Below are 17,447 nucleotides of genomic sequence, written 5' to 3'. Positions count from 1 at the left end.
CTGCATAGGGCCGTGGTTTCATGTGTATGTGACGGAGGCACAGGTGCATGCCCAGGCAGGCACATGCTCAGTGCGCAGGTGCGTTTCCTCTTGGGGACAGAGGGAGAGGAGCAGAGCCTCCAATTTATCTCTAACATTTCATTTTATTTGACAAAAATCTAAAGCAAATTTGGCAAATGTTTACATTTGTTAATTCTAGCCTATGGTTACAAGGGTGCTTATTACTATTTTCTATTCTTCTCCATATTTTTTTCCAAAATAAAACAATTTAGTTAAAAAAGAAAAAACATAAGAAATGAATACAGGATATAAATATATATTCAAAGCAATTCTTAAATTTTAAAATAAAGAAGTTCAAACTCCCTACTACTCAGGAAAATACAAACAATGAGATATAGACATAATAATGAGATAAAACTTTGTACTCCCCAGATTGGCAATTTTTTTTTTAAACTTCCAAAGCTGTTAAGGATGTGGGGGGAAAAGGGCCCTTCATACATTGCTGGTAGGAATGTGAATGGTCACTGTCTTATATCAGAAAGCATGAAAGCAAGTGATATAAAATGCAATCAACTGGCAACTAGAAAGCATGTTATCGGAAAAGTAAAATGTAAGCCAGATTCCAAAAAGGGTTTCAGACTCCAGGTAAGTCAAGGACTGTGGAGTAGTAATAAGGTAAGAGGACAGAGACTCCCTGCACCTGGTTTCCCTAGGAGAGAGAGAGATTGTGCTTATCTAAAAATAGGAATTAGAAATTGAAATAAATAAAACATCTCTGTTTAAAATACCTTGATGATTAAAATGACTTGGTAGATTGAGTGAGGTTATCATATGACCCCGCTTAACAGGAGTACAAAGTTTAAAGTCCTCTACAAAAACCAGGCCTGTTAAAACAAACAACAGAGAAAAACAACCCTAAAAATAAATGCATGGAGTAATGAAGTCCATTTGTAAGTAATAGTTAATGCATGCTATACAACATGGGCCTGAATTGCTCACAAACAAGATCAATCATGCGATTAAAAAAAATCCAACAAAATGTGACGTTCCTTTTACTCCCTTGAGAGACCCATTAAAAGATATGAGCATAAACGTAGGGGCGGCTGGGCCAGTGCAGGTGGGGAGACCTCCTGGCAGGCTCCCTCTTGCTGGGAGAAACCCCCAGTTGCCTGAACCCCCTGCCCCAGGTGCAGGAGTGGGGCGGGGGGTGAGGGGGAGAATCCAGAGAGACCTCGTCCTCACTTGACTCATTTGTTCATTTTTATTTTTTTTTCAGTTTTTAAAATTAAGTGTTTTATTCTAATTCCAGTTAGTTAACATAGTGTTATGTTATGTAATATTAGTTTCAGGTATACAATACAGTGATTCCACATGTCCATACAACACCCAGTGCTCATCACCGGAGCATCCTTAAACCCCTTCACCCATTCCCCCCCATCCCCCCACCTCCCCCCTGGTCACCACCAGTATGTTCTCTGCAGTTAAGAGTCTGTTTCTTGGTTTGCCTCCCTCTCTTTTTTTCCCTTTGCTCATTTGTTGTGTTTCTTAAATTCCCCCTATGAGTGAAATCATAAGAGTTAGTATCTAAAATATGTTAAGAACTTATACAACTCAATACCTAAAACCCAAATAATCCAATTAAAAATGGGCAGAAGATGGGGCACTTGGGTGGCTCAGTCGGTTAAGCATCCGGCTTCAGCTCAGGTCATGATCTTGCAGTTTGTGGGTTCGAGCCCCGTGTCGGGCTCTGTGCTGACAGCTAGGAGCCTGGAGTCTGCTTTGGATTCTGTGTCTCCCTCTCTCTCTGCCCCTCCCCTGCTTGCACTGTGTCTCTGTCCGTCTCAAAAATAAATAAACATAAAAATTTTTAAAAATGGGCAGAAGACATGAACAGATATTTCTCCAAAGAAGGAATATAGTGTTTCAATCATTGGATTGGCCTACGTGAGGGCCTGGTTAATTAATTTCGTGTGTCAATTTAGCCAAACTTCAGTACCCATATATTTGGTCAAGGCTAGTGTAGATGCTGCTGTGAAGATACATTTAGGTGAGTAAAGCAGATGAGCCTCCCTAGTGTGGGTGGGCTTCATCAATCAGTTGAGGTTCCCCTGGAAAAGAGAATTCTGCCTCCAGGCGCTACATCAACGGGTCCTGGGGGCTCCACCTGCCGGCCTGCCCCACGGAATTCCAGCCTGCCAGCCCCACAGTGGTATGAGCCAGTCTTCTAAAACCTCTCTCTATGCATCCTGTTGGCTCTGTCTCTCCGGAGAACCTGAACACAGTCTGCCTACCCTCCATAATTATGCTATTTGTGCAATATATGACATCAGAGAAAAGTGGTCAGAAATATAAATATGATTGCAGCTGAGGATCTAAACAGACCCCTGTCAGAAGACATCGGACTGTTTTAGCTTTTTGTACCACAGAATTGCTGTGCCCGGATCCCAGCACAGGGACCTTTGTAATTCCCCACTCTGAGAGCCACATCTTGACAAAGACACCCACAGACTGGACCGCCTTCCAGGAGGAACCCAGGACGGTAGCTGGAAAATCCTGTGGCGGGAGGTGTTAGCAGAGGGGACTCAGGTGTGCAGGACACCTGCCTTCTGAACGCTAGGCTGGTGCCGAGGCCTGCCTCTCCCACGGCCTCCACACTTCAGATCTTTTTGGGCTGAAATGCACCTGGTGAAGCCCTAACCCTACTACTTCTCCATGCAGCTGCCATCTGGAGGCATAGTAACACCGCCAGGGTGGGCTCTAATCTGGTCTGACTGGTGTCCTCACGAGCGAGGATTAGGACACAGAGATATCAGAGATGCCCCGTACAGAACAAAGTCCATGTGAGGACATAGCAAGAAACTGGACAGTGGCAAGCCAAGGGGAGGGGCCCCAAACCACACTGATCATGGACTTGTAACCCCCACAGCTGTGAGACAGTAAGTATGCCGCTTGCACCGCCCAGACTAACTCCTGTATGGCTCGGGAGCCATCCTCTGTCTCACCCCCAGCTCTGAGTTCCCAGGTCCTCGCCAGCGTGTGTGTGTGTGGGGAGGGGTTCTCCCCACCTCTTGCACCTCCCTCCAGACACATCACAAACTCTCCATGCAGGCAACTTCACGACCCTCAGGTGGGCGGGACCCTGGCAATCTCTCTGGGCTGCGTGCCAGCAGCTCGTGAGAACATTCAGAGAGAATGACTGTGCACCTGATCACAGGTGTTCAGCATTTCCACGTGCCAGACGCAGTTCTAAGCACTGGTGACATCACCCACCAGGGACAGCCAGACTGGGCTAACCAGACGCCATGCATGTTAGAAGATAGTAGGGATCATGGAGGAAAAGTAGAGCAGGAGGGGGTAGGAGGTAGGGGCCCACTTTTCAGTAGAGCGTGAATCAGGCCCAGCGGGTACCAACTACGAGACACCCTGCGGACAGTTAACAGTCAGATGTCACAGCTGTCCCTGCTGCTTGGCGGGTGCACAGCTAACCTACACTCTTCTGTCCTGTCCATGTATATTGCAGTTAGCACACTTGCTTTTACAACTAGACAAACCCTCAATATTACCGAAAAACCAAATCACCTCCTATTTCCTCCAGGATGGAGTCTGAAGTTCTGCTGGTGTTTACAGGCCACCCGGGGCCCCTGCCCTCCACCTGAACTCCCTCTCAGGACACACTACCTTCTCCAGTCAGACAGATATTCTGGACCCACATTTGACAAGTAGGCTTGCCAGATCTTGCACATACAAGCACAGAATGCCCAGCTAGATCTGAATTTCAGGTAATAGTGCAATTATTTGAGACACACTTATACTAAAAAATTATCTGAAGTTCAAGTTTATCTGAGCATCCTCTCTGTATTTTATCTAGTGACACTAAGTAATCTTCCTTCCCCATCGGCTGGAGTCATCTTCTCCATCTTCCTGAATCTTAGACAAGCTTCTCTGCACGGTTGCCTGGGGGTGGGGTGGGCATGGGGGTAGTTAGGGGGCCTCTCCTGACCTTGGCCTGGGACTTTCCTGTACATAAAGAATGCATCTTGGATCAGACGCCGCTGACCCTGGAGAGTCAGGTAAAAAGGTCAATGTTTCCAAAGGGTCTGAAATTCTCCCCGGAAAAGAAACTCTTCCAGCTATCTTGAGGTCAAATGTCATTTGTCAATTTTTTTTAACCCAAGTGTCAAAATTTACATTTTATTGGTTTGCTGTACATGTTGGATAATTTAGGGGGGCTTTTAAAATGGACAGCTTCTGTTGCAAACAAGAATGCCTCCCTGTTTGTCTAGCTTACTCTTCAAAAAAATTTTTTACTGTTTATTTTTGAGACAGAGCATGAGCAGGGGAGGGGCAGGGAGAGAGGGAGACACAGAATCCAAAGCAGGCTCCAAGCTCTGAGCTGTCAGCACAGAGCCTGATGCGGGCTCAAACTCACAAACCGTGAGATCATGACTTGAGCCAGAGTTGGACGCGTAACTGCCCGAGCCACCCTGGCGCCCCTGTCTGGCTTACTCTTGGCTTCACAGTGTCCTGGTACCCCATTCATTAGCTCCCTAGGGACCCGATTGCCCCTTGCTGCTAGTCCCAGGTCAGTTTCATGGTCCAGTTTATGAAATCAACTTAAGACTTTCTGCTGAGTCTGCAGGGGCAGGCTGACCCTCCCCCTCCCCCTCCCTGGTCTCCAGCGATATCTCTGGCCAAGGTAGCACGGGACAGCTGCTGGCCCTGGCTGCCCAGACACTCCCAACTTAACATCCTGCATCACACCAAAACGTGGGAAAGGTGGCCCAGGAGCTGTCACAGGTGGGGAGGCAGCCACACACCACACACAGGGTGGCAGTGTAACCCTGCCCAGAGCCCAGTCCTGGGAAAGTTCTCCCTTTAACACTGAGCATAAAGGTTCTCACACGACCTTGTTTCCCCATCTGGCCATTGTCAGCACCCAAGCTAGTGCAAAATCGCTAATTTTTGTTGCTATATTAAACTGAGACATTTTATAGAGGCTTTGTGTGTGCAGGTGACAAAAATCTTCAGGCTATATTCTTAGGTAAAAATACAACAGTGTTTACTGTGCAAATTTTCCTTAATAAAAGGGAGAAATACAAATATATACTTGATTCACTCCTTTTATAAAGACACAATGAGAGGACACACAGGAAACTAATAAACGTGTTTGGTCATGGCAGAGGTGTGAACAGAGGCGGGGTGGTTGTAAATTTTTTGATGTACATCTTTTCATGTACTAATTGTTTAAAACATTTAAAAAGTATTTAGAGAGAGAGAGACAGAGGGAGAGAGGAGGGAGGCGCAGAGAGAGGGAGAGAATCCCAAGCAGCCTCTGTGCTGTCAGTGCAGAGCCCAATGTGGGGCTTGAACCCATGAACTGTGATATCACGACCTGAGCCAAAATCAAGAGTTGGTCACTTAACTGACTCAACCACCCAGGTGCCCCTTGTGTATTAATGTTTGAATCAAGTGAATGTATATAACCTTTTAAAAATTAAATTACATCGTAAAAATTACATTGCATATTTCATTTTTTTGGTTATATCATTTTGTCGTGAGAGAAGCTGAACTGGAAATAGTCAGCGACTCTCTCCACGTGGCTGTGATCTTTCCAATTCCTGGTCACAGATGCACCAGCAAGGCCACCACACCCCATTCCCATGACTGTATGACTGTCGTGCCCAGCACGGCCTCAGTCTTGCTCCCCTCGCTAAATCTGCTGTGCATCTTGTTGTAATTCCTAGTTCTCTGCCGGATCTTTCCAGCTTGGCCTTTATTTCCTCCAATATAGCACCGTCCGTGTCCAGTGACCCCAATGTCTTAAGTCCTCTGCGGGTCTCCTTTCTTCTCTCATTTCTGCTTCCTGTCCTGCTGGTCTCTTCCCCTCTGGGGCCCAGTGATTTCCACCTGTGAGCTAGATATGTGAAAACGTATCTGTATAAATACTAGGCCTACCACACTGTTCGTTTCTTCCCAGAAAGATGTCGTTTTTGACACTGGCAGTCTAGAGTCGCCTTAAACAAGTTCAACACGACATTTTAGGGCCTGAGACTTCACTTCTAGCTCCTTCAAAGGCTGCCGAAAATACAGCTCGGGAAGTCCACAACCTGCAGAACCAGCCAATGTCCCAGAAGCAGCCCCAAGCGCCCGGCTCACCTCTACAGTGCCCTTTCCTTCCCCAAACTTTCCATTTTTGGAGTACTCTGAAAATATTTTATCCAGATTCTTTAGTTGTCTGCACTTACAGGAAGCGGGAGGTGCTCAGTGCACCCCTGGCAGCCGGCGGAAACGGAAACGCTTCTGATCCAGGCGCTTTGTCCTCCTGTGGAGCTTCCTTTGGAAAACCTGTTTTCTTCAGTAGTCAAGTCCGCAGGGACTTTCCTTGTGCACGCCTATAGCCCCACCCCCACCCCGCACCCCCGTCAGGGCTGGGACTCATTTCTTGCTTCCAGAAGAGCTGGGCTCGGAGATGTCCTCCTTCCCAGGCTCAGTGCATAGGCTGGAACCCAAGAATTCTAGCTTCAGTGCAACACCAGCATAAGGGGATGCCCTGTGGCACCAGGGCCCCTGATAGGTCTCAGTTTGCAGACCAGGACGCGACTCGGAGATGGGAGCTGAACCAGCTCTAGAGGCAGAAAGAGGAGCCAAACAGGACACACGCAGTGGTGCTAATGATGCATTAAAAACCTGTAAGTGAACAAAGATTTCCGCGGGCTCCGCGTCTGAGCAAAGCTTTTCCATTCCATCGGTTTGGACCCCACGGTTCCTAGAGCTCTTGATAAATGGGCCAGAACGGGGGTGAGTTGAAAGGCTGAGGTCCTGCAGGGCAAAGTTCAGAGGCCGGTTTCTGAGGCTGCCTCTCTTGTGGGAAATCAAGTGTTAATCTTTTCGAGAGTCACTTACGGAACTTGCTTGGTGACCACCCTTAGGGCGCTGGGGGGCGAGTCTCTCCGTCTGGAGGGTCGAGACCCAGCTTCACAGGCCTGCGGCGTCGGGCGGGCCAGGGGCTGCTGGCCCGTCCGGTGAGCGGCCGAGTGTAGGGTGGCCGGGTTGCTGTGGTCGGGTGACCGTCTGTCGTTGGGGGGCTAAGGTCGGGTGGCAGTTGGGAACGTTGGGGTTGTTAGGGCACGGACCGCGGTTGGGCGCGCGCGGGAATGAGCCCGGAGCGCGCCCTCCGCGCGTAGGGGACTGAGTGCGTTTAAAAAAACACAGCGGATTTGGGGGCAATCCTGACTGTATTGCCCCACTTTCAGTGGAGGTAGAGCGTTGCCTGGAACTTGGCAGGTGCGCGGGTAGGACGGAAATCTGCGGGGAGCGCGGGCCGGATCGTGGTGCTGGGGGCGCACCTGCCTCTGCGGACCCGCCACCTGCCGCCGCACCTGCTGCAGCACCTGCCTCTGCGCACCCCCACTGCACCTACCCGGCCGCGCGGACCCCGCCCCCAGTTCTGCGTTAGGGCCTCGAGTCCGCGGTGCTGGTTGCGTGACACTCACCATCTCCCGACCGTCGTTGGGGCGGGGGGCGCCCCAGGTTTGTGCGCTGGAGCTGACACATCGTTGGGCCTTTTCCAGAAAAAGGATCCAAAAATGAGAATATGTAAAATTAGGAGCTAAAGTACATATTTACTCGCAATGACGACAAATTACAAATATTAAAAAGCTGACCACAAACATCAAAGCATCCACAAAAATGCTTCTAACTGCCGACCATGCCTATATTTTCTGTATATTTTTAACTCTATGCCTTTCGATTCCATCTTTATTTAACAACAGTTTTGTAATACATTTTCCCTGACGATTTCATATAGAAATATCTGAAATGTAATTTCGTGTTATGCTCGTCTGTAGGCTGGACGTGGGCCTGACAGCCCCCAGGACTAAGACTATATGGTTCCCCTGGTTGAACTAGGCATTTGGTGAGAAATGTCATCAGCCTTTGCATCCCTGATAATTATCCTGCAAATACATGTATATTTTATGAGACTTTTGTAATCATGGTTTTTAAAATTTAAATTCCAGTATAGTCAACAGTGTAGTATCAGTGTCAGGTGCACAATGTAGTGTGATTCCACACATCCACCCATCACCCAGTGCTCCTCACAACAGGTGCATCCTTCTTCCTCATCACCCACCTCCTCTCTGGGAACCACCAGTATGTTCTCTGCAGTTAAGGGTCTGTTTCTTGGTTTGTCTCTCCCTCTCTTTTTCCTTTGCTCATTTGTTTTGTTTCTTAAATACTGTACATGAGTGAAATAATATGGTATTTGTCTATCCTGCAAATATATCAAAGCCTGGAAATTAGTACATGATTCTTTCTCTTCCTCCTTCCCTCCCTTCCTTCCTCCCTCCCTCCCTTCCTCCCTTCCTTCCTTCCTTCCTTCCTTCCTTCCTTCCTTCTCTTCCTCCCTTCCTTCCTTCCTTCCTTCCTTCCTTCCTTCCTTCCTTCCTTCCTTCCTTCTCCCCCTCCCTACCTCCTTTAGTGGTTATTTTTATCCTATTCAATTTTTTTATCATAAAAGTTACATATTCTTGGTGATACATTCAGACAACACTGTAAGGTGTGAAGTAAAAAAAAAAAAATCTTCCTGTTTCCCGGAGGTAACCATTGTTAGTTTTTTGTGTATCATCCTTCCAGAAAATTGCGTGTGTGAATCTACTCTTTGGAACACACACACACACACACACACACACGGATTTTCTAATTTTTTTTCTAACTCATTTTTGTCATCTAAAAGTACATGTTGGAGGGGTGTCTGGGTAGCTCAGTGAGTGTCTGACTTTGGCTCAGGTCATGATCTCACAGTTCGTGGGTTCGAGTCCCATGTCGGGCTCTGTGCTGACAGCTTGAAGCCTGGAGCCTGCTTTGCATTCTGTGTCTCCCACTCTCTCTGCCCCTCCCCTGCTCGTGCTACCTCTCTCTCTCTCTCTCTCTCAAAAAATAAATAAAACATTAACAAAATTAAAAAATAAAATAAAAACTAAAAGTACATGTTGGATATTTTCCCATTTTTCTATTAGTACATAAAGATGAATTCTTATGAATTCTTTTTCAACAACCACATGGTATTCACTTCTATGAGTGAACCACGAATTGGCAGACATTGAGTTATTTCCAGGTTACTGCTTTGTTTTGCGATCACATGGAATGTTTCAGTGAATATCCTCCAATGTACGTCTTGGAACGTCCAGGATACATTTTGATGACAATGTGATGTAACTTCCACGTTCTGATCATTTTTTCCCACCACCTTTTCTCAAATAACCCAGAGTTCCCCACTGATTTGAATGCCAGCCTCACAGTATGCTTTATATTTATATAAATGTGCATATTTTTTCAACTATTCTCCTCTGTTCTTCTGTCTGTTCCTGCCTGTGTGCCAAACCATCTAAACACTGCATCTTTGTAATGTTTTAATGTCAGGTGGGTCTTAGAACCCTCAGGATACTCTTGTTTTTTAGAATTTTCATGGATATACATTGTGCTTATTTTTCCCATTAGTTTTAGCATGATTTTTACAAACCTGCCCACCCTCCAGCCCCAATCCAGTGAGCACTTGCTTGGATGGAAAATTGACGTATTTTCACTATTGTGCCTTTCTTTCTTTTTTTTTTTAATTTTTTTAACGTTTATTTATTTTTGAGACAGAGAGAGACAGAGCATGAATGGGGGAGGGGCAGAGGGAAAGGGAGACACAGAATCCAAGCAAGCTCCAGGCTCTGAGCCATCAACCCAGAGCCCGACGCGGGGCTCGAACTCACGGACCGCGAGATCATGACCTGAGTTGAAGTCGGACACTTAACCTACTGAGCCACCCAGGCGCCCCACTATTGTGCCTTTCTATCCAATAATGAAAGATGAATATCCAAAACCTTTTGCACACTTGACTTGTTGAGAACATGTTATAATTTAGGGTGAGGAGTCCAGATTGCAGGTGAAGGTGGAGAAATCATGCAGAAGCCTGAGGCCAGGTCTCAGCTGCCGACACTATTTCCCGTCCGTGCAGAGCACAGGGAGACCTCTCCCACCTACTGACCAGCCCGGTGCAGGATGGAAAATCTGTTCGCTCACCAGTGGCCCATTCAGCTCCATGCTCTGTGCAGCGTGCCGTGCTGGTGTAGGAAGTGCAGACATGATTCAGAATCCTCACCCTCAGGGTGCCTTTACATTAGGACAGGAAGCCTGAAGTAAATAATAATGTTTGTTCACTTGCGAAAGACAAGTTCCTAAAGTGTGTTAAAAATGACAACATATTCTGGGAATAGAGTGAACAAGACAGATGCCGTCCCTGCTGCTGGGGCCCTTGCAGCTTGGGGAGGGAGACAGACACAAAAGCTAGTGTTTTTTGAGCTATGAGGAAAGCAGACAGGGGTCTGAGATGGAGTCATGGGTGACCCACATTAGCACGGTTGGTGAGGGCCTCCTGGAGAAGGTGACTCCCAGCTGAGACCTAGAAGAAAAGCCGACCAATGGGAAGACCAGGCGTGGGTGCAAGTCCGGAAAAGCCTTGTTGTATTTGAAGAATTCGTAATTAGAGTTTGAATTTACAGGATGTCCCAATAGCACGGGGGTGGAAAAAGGAAGGAGAAGGAACAGAGAGCAGGTGAGAAGGAAGCATCGGGTCATGTAGGACAAGTTGAGTGTAAGCTGGGTGTTAGATTTGCAGTTGGGTATGAGACGCAGGTCTCCAGAGAGCCTGGGGTAGAGTCCCCAGGACCCAGCACAGGATCCACCAAATGAAGTGCAAATTCAAGGAAATTGATGTGATATTCCCAAAGAGTGTCTAGGGAGGAAGAGCCTACAGGATGAGGTCTTGAGAAGAGTTCCAGATGCTGAGAGAGAGAGAGAGAGAGAGAGAGAGAGAGAGAGAAAGAAGAAGAAGAAGAAGAAGAAGAAGAAGAAGAAGAAGAACAAGAAGAAGGAGAAGGAGAAGGAGAAGGAGAAGGAGAAGGAGAAGGAGAAGGGGAGAGGAGAGAGAGGGAAGAGAGAGAGAGGGTAGATGTGGCAGAGTGGGTCGGACAATGCTGAGTGCCAGGCAAGGGCAGGAGAGGGTCAGCGTGGGGGTTGTTCTGGGACAAGGTACGCGTGAAGGGTTCACCTCCTTAGTGCAGCAGGGACAGTGTTTGCGGTGTGGGGTGTGCAAGGTGTGCAGAGCAAGGAGAAGGATGTGTGTGTAGCTGAGGGAAGAGACGCCAGGGAGGAGTGAAGGAGGACTGGCAGGTGTATGGACCCCAGTGTGAGCTGTGAAACCAGGGATTCCGTGTGTTCATAAGGTCAAGTGAGGACGGTTTGTCCAGGGATGGGCTTGTCTGGAAGGGGCAGCCGCAGAGGCGGGATAAGGGATCCCAGCAGGGCCTGGCTGTTTGTGGGCGTCCTTGCACAATCCTAAAATCAGGCTTCACTGTGACTCTCACCTGTCTCTGTTTCTTTGAATGACGTTTTGTAAATTAAACAGAGATGGTGACCGCTTCCCTGTGCGGTGTCCGTGCTTGCTGGAGCCCTTGACGGCCGCCGGACTGTGAATATTGTTGGTGAGGCTTTAATCTCCAGGTCGACACACGGTCTGCACTTCACCCTGAAACCAGGGCACCGATGTTACATGATTGCATCAAAGTAGTTTGTCTTTCGGGTAACAAACTGTATTTGCTATGTCTAACTTCCATTCTTCCTATTCTGTTTATTTCTTTTCTGTTTTATTGCATTCTGGGGGCAAAAATTTTAGAAATTTGTATTTAAATCAGTTCTTTTCTTTTAAAAAATGTCATCAGCATGTCCTATCCAGAAATTTATCTCAATGATTATACTGTTCTGTTTCATTTCATTTTAGAGATTAGTCAACTCTTGGGTTATTTGGAATCCAACATACTGTGTTATGTGACTTCATGTTAATTCTTCTTTGTTCTGGTTTCCAGCTGTCCCCGAATCGTTTCTGCAATAGTGGGTCTTTTCCACATCCATAGTTTGGCATAAACTAAGTTTTTATAGTAACAGGATATATTTTTTTGTTCCAGCCTGTTGATGATTTTTTTTTCTGTTCTGAAGTGATTATGTAGTTTTGATAATTGTTGCTTTATGGCGTTTAAAAAACTCCAGCAGCATCTTTTCGTGTACTCATCCTTCATAGATGGCTTCCCAGCAGAGGAGTTTTCTGACTCGGGCTGGCAGGTTCACAGAGAGACCCTCACTGCAACTGGCTCTGCATTAACCTGTTTGCATCAAGAATTATGAGTTTTGAGGCCTCGTTTCACCTTTGCAACTAATAGCAGGGTATGTTGTGAAGCGTTTTCCTTTACGTTTCTGAATCAGATGTTAAATTGCCTTTATTTAAACCTTATATTGGCAGTACTTGTATATCTTATAAGGTTTATTTTTAGGCAGTTGGTGTTTGCAGATTCAAATGGGAGTCTGTTAAGCTTATATTTCCCGGAAGCTAATTTCCTGACATTTTTCTAGACGCATGACTCTGTGGACATCGTCAGGTTTCTTCATCAACACCTTTTCCCTCATAAAACGTAATGAGTGATTTCGTTCTTTTAAAAAATTTTTTTGTGTTTATTTATATTTGAGAGAGAGACAGAGTGTGAGCAGGGGAGGGGCAGAGAGAGAGAATCTGAAGCAGGCTCCAGGCTCTGAGCTGTCGGCCCACAGCCCAGCTCAGAGCTTGAACATCTGAACCATGAGATCATGATCTGAGCCGAAGTCAGACGCTTAACTAACTGAGCCACCCAGGCTCCCCAGGAGCATACTCTTTGAAAGTTGGTAGTTTGTTTTGGCTAGTGTATCAGGGAAATGTACCTTTGGTCTGTTAACCACTTCTTCTGTTACACATTTTGTGAGTAAACCTTTTGGGAAGGAGGTTCAGTATTGCTAGGTTCTCATTTTTCATTACTATTCAAGGCCCTTTTCAGTCAGTTTTTTACTGTGAAGCCACATTTTATCTGATATCTGGTAAGATCACAAACCTTTAAAAAATATTCGTTATGACAAAAGAGGTGTAGCACTAATTCCTATATTTCAATCTGTCCTTTTCTCTCTGAGGTATTTTTAGGAAAACAAACATTTGGACAATTTTGATTTTGATTTTTTTAAGCTTATTTATTTTGAGAGTGAGTGAGTGAGCAGGGAGGGGCCAAGGGAGAGAGAATCCCAAGCAGCCTCCTCACTGTCAGTGCAGAGCCTGATGCAAGACTTGAACTCATGAACCATGAGATTGTGACCTGAGCTGAAATTGAGAGTCGGATGCTTAACTGACTGAGCCACCCAGGTGCCCTCAATTTTGATTTTTAATTATAATGAATGCATATTCGTGTGACATTCAGCCACTAAATATTTTTCTTTTTAAAATTTATTTATTTAATTTCAAGTTAAATAGAGTAGTATTGGTTTCTGAAGCAGAACCTAGCGATTCATCACTTAAGTATTACTTTAATGTAAAAATTGGATGGTTCCATTAAAAAAAAGGAGAACTTTACCTTATCCATTTGAACATTATAAATGGTAGATCTACATTATCTTTGATTATTTCATGCATTTATCTTTATTACTATCTTTGCTTCCTGTTTTCATTCATACAGTGTTTGTACGTGACGTCAGACTTTATTAAATTTAAAGTGCACCAGGAGGAGAGACTGTGGCTTTTTGACCTGGACCTTGGGGACAGTCAGGCATGATTCCAACAGGGAGGGGCAGATAGTGCTCCTGGCGGAGGGAAGGTGAGGCCACAAGAGTGTGTTCAGGCAGTGCACACAGTTCCTGTGGTTGGTGGGGAAGCACTGGGAACGGACGTGGGGGCAGGCAGGTCCCCGAGAGCCAGGCCGTGGGGTTAGGAGCTCTGGCTTATCTTTGGTAACGAGAGGCCCTTTGGAAGAGAGGATAACTCGGGTCGAGATGAAAATAGGACTGAGGTGTCAGGGGCGATGGCAGCAGATGAGGAGTCCAGTGACAGAAATATGGAGACCGCACAGCACAGCAGTGAGGGTGATGGCCTGACCGATCTGAGCCCCCCGTGGTGCCTGAGAGACTTAGCTCTCGGCTGGAAACATGGGGTTGACAGTTTGGGGAATCAGGATGAAAATGGAGGGCATAGGCCGGAGAAAGAGAAGCCTTAGGGAAGCAGCCCAGGAAAGCCTCCTTTCCCGGAAAGCTGAAGAAGGAGCTGGGCAGTGCTGGGGGGATGGGCGTGTGGGGGCAACCGGGTGGGACAGGGGACAGTCACCTCCATGAGTGCGGAGGCCTGGGAAGGAGCCCCCGGGGCCCTCATTCCCGGGGAGCCCGTGACCTTTGAGGGAGAGGCTTTGAAAGAGCGTCTGAGGAGGTGAGGCCCAGAAGGTGGGCTGTGAGGGTGGCCAGGGGAAGGTCTGTCGGCTTGCTGGAGCTTTCCATTCACACGGACCCCTCCCCGCCCACCCCAGCCCCACTCTGCCATCCGCGGGTGATACCCAGTAACATCCCGGTCACCTCTGCCCACTGCCATTTTCCGTCTCCCTGTTTGGACGTCTCTGCCGACCTCTGGCCCTTGACCTGGATCTCACCCGCAGACTCGGGCCGAAGTCACCTCTGAACTCCCACCCCCACCCGCACATCCCTTCTTCACCAATGCAATGGGAGTTTACAAGAAGAAATGAGGCCAAAAGAAAAACAAACAGTAAAGATAAAAGACATTCCTCATAAACAGGCGACAGGAACAAAAGAATCTAAAATCTATTTTTCTGACCTCGGTGGGAGGATGTGGTAAATGAAGCCACACTCTTCAGTTAGCAGCACACCCTTATCTCCAGCCCACAACTGTCGTCTTGTTTTACTTGTTTTTCTGCTTAATTACCGTCCCCTGCCCGTGGCAACTCTTTGCTGGATTTTTATTTGTAGGTGGCTTGGAAAAATGTACTTTTGCGTGGCGTGCTGAATTCACAAAATACTGCCATAGGCTCACCTATCTCTTGTGTTTCCACTCTGCACACTATTAGGGTCAGCCCACGTTCTGCGTGTCACATGGTCCCCGTGTCCACGAGCATCTGTCACCTTGCCCTCCCCCGTTCCCAGGGCTGGGCTGGACATGAACCCATGTCCCTGGTACTACAGTGATGCTGCCGTGAGCCTAGGAGCTCCCGGGACATCTACCCAGAAACCAGCCCCTGGGCACAGAGGAAGGTGTGTGCAGGGCAGTGCCCTCACCAGCACAGCTGTGCCCAGCCTGCTGGGTGGTCCATATGTCACAGATGTGTCCCCACGTCCCCCGTTATTCAGCTGTCTGCTCTTTGTTAGTTTTGTTGTGTTAGTTCCCATCTGTCTAATCACTGGTGAGTCTGCGTGTCCATTCACACGCACGTGGGCATTTCTAGGCGCTCCTCTGTGATTTAACTACTCGTGTTCTTTGCAAACTTTTCTGTCGGGTTCCTGCCTTCTTACTGATTTGTAGGCTTTCCTTTTTATATTCCACACCTGAGTCTCTTTGGCTTCAGACGTGTGGGTATCATCTCTCAGCCTGGCCTTTCCCTGTTAGCGTTGTCCCTGCTGTTGTCACTGGACCGCAGTATTGAATGCTGATGTAATCAAATGACTCCCTCATAGTTTGTGCTTTTGGGGTTACTTTTCAGACATCTTTCCCTACCCTCAGGCCACAGTTTGTTCTCTAACATTATTTTCTACAAACGTTAAGAGCTTCACTTTTACACTTGGGTCTTTAACCTGTCTAGATGCTACCTTCACATATGGCTCCAGGGAGGAACTGGCTGGATGTTTCTCTATTGTTGGAAGCCAGTTTTCACAACACGGTCTTGTCCAGATTCTGTCACTTCTCTCACTGATTTATGTCCTAAATTCAACCTCCTTTGTAAACATAGGTCTGTCTGCAAGCTCTGCCTTCTTCTGTTTTCTGTGTGATCTTGTCCCAGTACCATACAGCATTACCACCACGGTTTTGTGGGTCTTCTGTGCCTTTGGTAACCGATCTAAAAAGGGTTACGAAAAGCATGTTTCCAGAGCCCTCAGCGACACCCCCACCTTCTCCTTCTCCTTTAATTCTTAAAGGCCTATGTCGATATCAGCACCAGATTTCTTCATTTTTGTTTATCAAAAACCTGGAAGCAAACTTTTTTAGGAACAGAAACCATTGAGTATGTTCCAAGCTTCAGGGACACAGGGACCCAACGAGATGCTGATTTAAGATTCAGACAGAGGCTGAGCCTCCTCAGGCTGTGGGTCTGTGTCCCACAGAGGCCCTGGTGTACCATCGCCAGGACTGGGGCGGCAGGGGGTACCTGGCACCAGAGGCTGCACAACTGCTAAGTCAGTCCCGCAAGACTGGCTTCCCTGGGGTGAAGAGTCTCGGGAATCAGCATATGGCATTTAGGTGTTGGGAGAATAACACCCTGAGTCAAGGGGAAAATGTTCTGTTACTATGTTCTCTTTGTGTAGTAAACACTTTAAAAAATTACCCACTGCTTTTTCACACCGTCCTCCCCTCAGTGAGCTCTGCTCCCTTCACCCCACTGTCCTCCACTCAGTGAGCTCTGGTCCTCTCACCCCAAGCTTGGCGCCTCTAGGACTCTGGTTTTGGGCAGAATTTTATTCTTCCTCATCCCGGGTTCAGGGCCCCCATATCTGCCCCCTCCAGCAACCTGTCTCTCTGGGGCTGACACACAGGTGTGCACATCTCTCTAGAAGTGGTTCCACCATAGGAACCTGAAGCTAGGAAAAGTTATGGCGGAACATCATTGGCTAAGGGCGCAGGAAGAGGAGAGACTGTCTGCAGGTCCGGTGAAGTTCGTGGAGTCTGGGGAAGGGCCCCCTCCAAGCATCTGTAGGGGGGGGGTCTGGCTCCCTGTTCTGGCCCCTGTGTGTCTCTGGAGCAGCCTGGTGTGTGTGTTGGGAGGGGTGCTGTCCTGGGGCTTGCTGGCTGTGAGACTTGGGTCACATCATGCCCTCTGACCCTCATGTGGTGTCTAAGCATTTAAGGTAAACCTCTCTGACTCTTGCATGGCATGGAGTGGGGGCAGGGAGTAGGGGACCTGGGGCAGGGGCCTGAGAAGGCTCTGGTGTGGATGTTCAGAAAAGAGAGGGGACAGTGACTTGGCAGGAAGCTGTAGGAGTCAGAGGAACAGGAGACCTGGAATCAGGGAACAGGACGTTAGCCAAGAGCAGCCCTGCAGGTGACGCTGAGAACACCTGCATCATGGTTAGGACTAATGTCACACAGAATTGTCCACAAATATCCCACCAGGGCTGGGAAGAGGCTGGAGGCCTCAGGGTCTCACTCTCCCTGCAGGTGACTGCCTGTCTCTCTGTCCTCTACTGGCCCGACCAGCAGAGGCACGGCCAGGCCAGCCTGTGGGGTGAGGGATGATAATTCATTGCTCATCAGGTTCTCATGGAAATTCAAAGTGGGACCATGATGAACATGTCACTAGGCACTGGAGGAGCCGTAGCGGAAGAAAGCAGAGCACGCAGCCACG

The 17,447-nt window shown here is 47.7% G+C and overlaps 1 long non-coding RNA gene across 1 annotated transcript; it reads left to right on the top strand.

The window, feature by feature from the left end:
* The first annotated feature begins 6,314 nt into the window (after nt 1-6,314).
* Nucleotides 6,315-14,139, top strand: LOC131513555 (uncharacterized). Its single transcript, XR_009262646.1, has 3 exons — nt 6,315-6,689; nt 12,122-12,264; nt 13,572-14,139. It is a non-coding gene; the product is annotated as an uncharacterized LOC131513555 (long non-coding RNA).
* The last annotated feature ends 3,308 nt before the right edge of the window (nt 14,140-17,447 follow it).

Source organism: Neofelis nebulosa, chromosome 6 (genome assembly GCF_028018385.1).
Source record: "Neofelis nebulosa isolate mNeoNeb1 chromosome 6, mNeoNeb1.pri, whole genome shotgun sequence".
In the NCBI taxonomy this organism is placed as follows: Eukaryota; Metazoa; Chordata; class Mammalia; order Carnivora; family Felidae; genus Neofelis; species Neofelis nebulosa.
Note: the sequence above shows the minus strand (reverse complement) of the source record. Positions and strands in the feature narration are given on the sequence as shown.